The sequence below is a fragment of the Bufo bufo genome, unplaced genomic scaffold (assembly GCF_905171765.1).
Source record: "Bufo bufo unplaced genomic scaffold, aBufBuf1.1, whole genome shotgun sequence".
In the NCBI taxonomy this organism is placed as follows: Eukaryota; Metazoa; Chordata; class Amphibia; order Anura; family Bufonidae; genus Bufo; species Bufo bufo.
Genome location: NW_024401199.1, coordinates 71004 through 78273, shown reverse-complemented (window position 1 = coordinate 78273; position 7270 = coordinate 71004).

Sequence of the window (7270 nt, the reverse complement as noted above, 5' to 3'; positions counted from 1 at the left end):
ATTGCATAACAGTGTAGAAATATGTGTAAAAAAAGATTGAAAAAAAGTTAAAAAAAAAACATTAAAAATTCAAATCACCCCATTTTGCCCTTAATAAAAATAAACAAAAAATGTAAAGATCATTTGCACCTCCACGCCCCAAAACTCTTGTACTAATAAAATATAATCCCATATAATAAATGCTGTAACTGAAAAAAATCTAAATGGATGATTTACAGCTTTTTCGTCCGTTCACTACCCCCAAAAAATTTAATTAAAGGTTATCAAAAAGTCATACACACTCCAAAATGGTATCAATATAAACTACACATCATCCTGCAAAAATGAGCCTCACACAGCTCCAAAGACGTAAATATTAAAAAACTGTATAAATGTGGTATTGCTGTAATCGTACTGACCCGGACACTAATGTTAACAGGTCTGTTTTAGCACAGATGGAATGAGATAAAAAGGAAACCCATAAAACTGTGGAAAATTGTGTTTAGTTTTTTTTCCAATTCCAACTCATTTACACATCGTATGCAACATAAAATGGTGCCATTAGAAAGTGCAACTTGTCCTGTATAAAATAAGCCCTCATAATATTATGTGAATGAATAAAGCAAGTTACTCCTTCTGGAAGGCGGGCGGTAAAAAAAATAAAAAAATTATGCAAAATAGAAAATAGCAACGTCCTCAAGGGGCTACGTTTTTTTTTTACACATGCCAATAATGAAGAAGAAACCTTGATTGGAATATTCATTTGGTTGATCATCAGCTCATATAAATGCGCCACCAATTAGCCGATAAACGGCTGATTGGATATTTTTTGTTCCTCAGCTGATCAATGGTCAGCACACATCTCCCTGTGTAGATAATGTAAAGTGCATGAGGAACAAAAGATCATACTATCGTTGGTTCCGCACATATTTTTTGATCAAACCATATAAGGGCTGCTTGAGCGCCAATCTATTTTTTTATCGCCGATCTGCGCTCTACAACCCCGCATCAGTCAGTGGTCAGTCTAAAATGACCTTCTACTCTTATCACATCCAGAGTGCAACGTTCTGTCTACTTTGTCTATACTCCGTGCATGGAATGGGTAGTTAAATACTGTGATTATACAGTCCTTATTCCGCTTTCACCCTGCCCTATCAATGTAAATTTCTGGAGCCAGGGGTGCACCTAGCCTTTCTGCTGCCTGAGGCGAAAACTGAAACGCCGTTCCCCCCCCCCTTTCCCAATGCCAATTTCTTAACCTAACCCCTTCCCTTCAGCCCATGGCCCTTCGGCTGCCCCTTTCATGCCCCTACCTGGAGCTGCCTGAGGCGATCGCCTCACCTGGCCTCATTGGTGGTGCAACCCTGTCTGGAGCCCATAACCATTAACGACCATAGGTGAAACAGATGATCCGGCTGGAGGCTGCTAACGTTGGAAGATTATGCAACCTGATTGCTAACAAAACCAACAGAATTTGGAAACATGTAGTTGATTTATCTGTAAGGTTCGCCTCGTATGAATATTAGGGAATACCCATATGAGCCAGAGTGGAGAGCTACTAACAAACAATCGGAAAATACAAATGTGATAGCACTCTGCATCCAGCACTCTGCCCTGCCTCCATGCTGGATGAGGCATTGGTGTACATTTTGGCCAAAGCGTAATAAGCCACTCACCACGTCAAGGTCGCCTCTATTGAGTGGTCCCTAACACTAGTTCCTACCTGTTTGTGGGCCATGACAGCCACACAAAGTCCAGGGAATGCAGGTGCAGCATGCACGCCAAGCACACTCTGCTTTTAACCCCGTCCGGTGCCATTACAGCTTTCATCGGATCCAGGGATGCAAGTACCAACATGCACGCTGAGCCCACCATATACTTGGGTATATTAACAAACAATGGTTCTCAATTTGGCAGATCAGGGCTGTCCAGGTATTACATGGGAAACCATTCTTTTGAATGGCAGCATGTAAGACTATGTTTCACCTCTAGAAGTCACAGCAGGAAAGATAAGCAGTCAGTCAACTTAATTGACAAAATGAGCTACACTCTATACTTGAAGAAGAAAAGTACTTACTGATATTTAGAGACGGTGCTAAAAATTGACAATGTGGACCTTGAAATAGTTCTCGGCAGTGGCACACTTTGCCATCAAATGTACCCTCATTGTGACAGGGATTTGTTGAAGATTCACACCGTGACCCTGTGAAATTAGCTTTGCAGACACATTGTTTTCCATTGGAAACACCTTCATTCAAACAAACTGAAAAAAATTGTAAAATGAACATAACATACACAAAAAACAAACAAAAAAAAAACATACAATGATAACAGGCAATGAGAATCGAACAGCAAAAATAAAAACAAAACAGTAACTTACATGGTGTAGTTGAACTGTAGATTGTACTTTGATTTGTAGTTGGAAACGTTCTCTCAGTTGTAGTATGGATTGTATTCTCACTTATGTTAGGAACAGTTCTCTCGGTTGTAGTATGGATTGTATTCTCACTTACTATAGGAACAGTTCTCTCAGTTGTAGTATGGATTGTATTCTCACTTACTATAGGAACAGTTCTCTCGGTTGTAGTATGGGTTGTATTCTCACTTACTATAGGAACAGTTCTCTCGGTTGTAGTATGGATTGTATTCTCACTTATGTTAGGAACAGATCTCTCAGTTGTAGTATGGGTTGTATTCTCACTTCCAGTATGAAGAGTTCTCGCCGTTGTAGAATGGATTGTATTCTCACTTACTATAGGAACAGTTCTCTCAGTTGTAGTATGGATTGTATTCTCACTTATGTTAGGAACAGTTCTCTCAGTTGTAGTATGGATTGTATTCTCACTTACTATAGGAACAGTTCTCTCAGTTGTAGTATGGGTTGTATTCTCACTTATGTTAGGAACAGTTCTCTCGGTTGTAGTATGGATTGTATTCTCACTTATGTTAGGAACAGTTCTCTCAGTTGTAGTATGGATTGTATTCCCACTTATGTTAGGAACAGTTCTCTCAGTTGTAGTATGGGTTGTATTCTCACTTATGTTAGGAACAGTTCTCTCAGTTGTAGTATGGATTGTATTCTCACTTATGTTAGGAACAGTTCTCTCAGTTGTAGTATGGGTTGTATTCTCACTTATGTTAGGAACAGTTCTCTCAGTTGTAGTATGGATTGTACTCTCACTTCCAGTATGAAGAGTTCTCGCCGTTGTAGTATGGATTGTATTCTCACTTACTATAGGAACAGTTCTCTCAGTTGTAGTATGGATTGTATTCTCACTTCCAGTATGAAGAGTTCTCGCCGTTGTAGTATGGATTGTATTCTCACTTACTATAGGAACAGTTCTCTCAGTTGTAGTATGGATTGTATTCTCACTTATGTTAGGAACAGTTCTCGCCGTTGTAGTATGGATTGTATTCTCACTTACTATAGGAACAGTTCTCTCAGTTGTAGTATGGATTGTATTCTCACTTATGTTAGGAACAGTTCTCTCAGTTGTAGTATGGATTTTATTCTCACTTATGTTAGGAACAGTTCTCTCAGTTGTAGTATGGATTGTACTCTCACTTCCAGTATGAAGAGTTCTCGCCGTTGTAGTATGGATTGTATTCTCACTTATGTTAGGAACAGTTCTCTCAGTTGTAGTATGGATTGTATTCTCACTTTCTATAGGAACAGTTCTCTCAGGTGTAGTATGGATTGTATTCTCACTTCCAGTATGAAGAATTCTCGCCGTTGTAGTATGGATTGTATTCTCACTTACTATAGGAATAGTTCTCACAGTTGTAGTATGGATTGTATTCTCACTTACTATAGGAACAGTTCTCCCAGGTGTAGTATGGATTGTATTCTCACTTATGTTAGGAACAGTTCTCTCGGTTGTAGTATGGATTGTATTCTGACTTTTGATTGCAACAGGACTCTCCATAGTTGTTTGAATAATATTTTCACTTACAGTTAAAATAGTTCTTTCATTTGTACTATGGACTGTAATCTCACTTACTATAGGAACAGATCTCTCAGGTGTAGTATGGATTGTATTCTCACTCACTATAGAAACAGGTATCTCAGTTGTACTGTGGACTGTATTTTCGCTTGGTATAGGAACAGTTCTCTCAAGTGTCGTATGGATTGTATTCTCAGTTACTATCGGAACAGTTCTTTCAGATGTAGTATGCATTGTATTCTCACTTACTATAGGAATAGTTCTTTCAGTTGTAGTATGGATTTTATTCTCACTCATTATAGGCACAGTTCTCCCAGGTGTAGTATGAGTTGTATTCTTAGTTACTGTTGGAACACTTCTCTCAGGTGTAGTATGGATGGTATTCTCAGTTACGATAGTCACAGTTCTCTCAGGTGTAGTATTAATTGTATTCTCAGTTACTATAGGAACAATTCCTTCAGTTGTAGTATGGAGTGTATTTTCACTTACTACAGGAACAGGTATCTCAGTTGTAGTATGGATTGTATTCTCAGTTACTATAGGGACAGTTCTCTCAGGTGTAGTATGAATTGTATTCTCACTTACTATTGGAACTGTTATCTCAGGTGTAGTATGAATTGTATTCTCACTTATGATAGTGACAGTAATCTCATGAGCAGTATGCATTGTTTCACTTACTATAGGAACAGTTTTTTCAGGCGTAGTATGGATCATATTCTTACTTACTGTAGGAACAGCAATCGCAGATGTAGTATGAAATGTATTCTTACTTAATTTAGTTATCTCAGGTGTATAATGGGATGTATTCTCAGTTACTGTAGGAACAGTTATCTCAGGTGTTGTGTGGATTGTATTCTTACTTATAATAGGAACAGTTTTCTCAGTTGTTGTATGGATTGTATTCTGACTTACTATAGGTACAGTTCTCTCAGTTGTAGTATGGGTTGTATTCTCACTTACTAAAGGAACAGTTCTCTCAGTTGTAGTATGGATTGTATTCTGAGTAACTATAGGAACAGTTATCTCAGGTGAAGTATGGATTGTATTCTCGGTTACTATAGGAACAGTTCTCTCAAGTGTAGTATAGATTGTATTCTCACTTACTATAGGAACAGTTCTTTCAGGTGTAGTATGGATTGTATTCTCACTTACTATTGGAACAGTTCTCCCAGGTGTAGTATTAATTCTATTCTCAGTTACTACAGGAACAGTTCTTTCAGCTGTAGTATGGAGTGTATTTTCACTTACTAAAGGAACAGGTATCTCAGATGTACTATGGATTGTATTTTCACTTACTATAGGTAAAGTTCTCTCAGTTGTAGTATGGAATTTGTTTTCACTTACTATAGGAAGAGTTCTCTCAGGCGTAGAATGGACCGTATTCTTACTTACTGTAGGAACAGCAATCTCAGAAGTAGTATGAAATGTATTCTTACTTAATTTAGAAGTTATCTCAGGTGTATAATGGGATGTATTCTGACTTACTGTAGGAACAGTTATCTCAGGTGTCATGTGGATTGTATTCTTACTTATAATAGGAACAGTTCTCTCAGGCATAGTATGGATTTTATTCTCACTTACTAAAGGAACAGTTCTCTCAGTTGTAGGGTGGGTAGTATTCTGAATTACTATAGGAACAGTCCTCTCAGGTGTAGTATGTATTTTATTCTCACTTACTAAAGGAACAGTTCTCTCAGTTGTAGTGTGGGTAGTATTCTGAATTACTATAGGAACAGTCCTCTCAGTTGTAGGGTGGGTAGTATTCTGAATTACTATAGGAACAGTCCTCTCAGTTGTAGGGTGGGTAGTATTCTGAATTACTATAGGAACAGTCCTCTCAGGTGTAGTATGGGTTGTATTCTCACTTACTATAGGTACAGTCCTCTCAGGTGTAGTATGGGTTGTATTCTCACTTACTATAGGTACAGTTCTCTCAGGTGTAGTATGGATTGTATTCTCAGTTACTTTAGGAACAGTTCTCTCAGGTGTCGTATGGATTGTATTCTCACTTACTATAGGAACAGATCTCTCAGGTTTAGTATGGATTGTATTTTCAGTTACTATAGGGACAATTATCTCAGATGTAGTATGGATTGTATTCTCACTTACTATAGGAACAGTTCTCTCAGTTGTAGTATGGATTGTATTCTCAGTTACTATAGGAAAAGTTATCTCAGGTGTAGTATGGATTGTATTCTCACTTTCAATAGGAACAGTTTTTCCAGGTGTAGTATGGATTGTATTCTCACCTACTATAGGAACAGATCTCTCAGGTTTAGTATGGATTGTATTCTCAGTTACTATAGGGACAATTATCTCAGGTGTAGCGTGGATTGTATACTCACTTTCAATATGAACAGTTTTTCCAGCTGTAGTATGGACTGTATTCTCACTTTCAATAGGAACAGTTGTTTCATATGTTGTGTGGATTGTATTCTCAGTTACTATAGGGACAATTATCTCAGGTGAAGTATTGATTGTATACTCACTTACAATAGGAACAGATATTTCACGTGTTGTATTGATTGTAGTCTCATTTACTGTCGAGACAGCTATCTCAATGGTAATATGGATTTTATTTCCACTCACTATAGGAGCACTTATCTTTGGTGTAGTATGGATTGTATTTTCAGTATCTATAGTAACAGTTCTATCAGTTGTAGTGTGGATCATATTCTCACTTATACTAGGAACACTTCTCTCGCTTGACATATTAGTTATATTTGTACTCATTGAAGTAACAGTTTTCTCATATGAAGAATGGACTGTATTCTTACTTATGGTTGGAAAGGTTCTCTCAGTTGTAGTATTAATTGTATTTCCTCTTACAGTTGGAACAGATCTTTCTGTTGTAGTATGGATTGTATTCTGTCCTAAAGTTGAAATACTTATATCACTTGCCGTTTGTCTTGTAGTCCCATTTAGAATAGGAATAGTTTTCTCAGTCCCAGTTTGGTTTATATTGTTGCTTACAATGGGAACAGTTCTGTCATTAGTTGTATGGGTGGTTTTCTTACTCACAGTTAAAACAGTTATAGTAGGAATTGTATGTACACTTACACTGTGACCTGTTTTCCCTGTAGTAATGACAGTACTCTCTCTAACAGTAGGAACAGTTAGCTTATCTGTAGCTTGGAATGTATTTTCACCAACAGTGGGTCTGATTCTCTGAGATGTAGTACGGATTATATTCTGAGTCTGACTAGATACAGGATGGGCATTTTCCGTCACAGAATGGATTGTGTTCTCACTTAATGGAAGAACAGTTCTCTGAGTTGTAGTAAGGATTGTATCCTCTCTTATGGTAGGTAAATTAGTGGTATGGCCAGTAATCATCTCAGATGTAC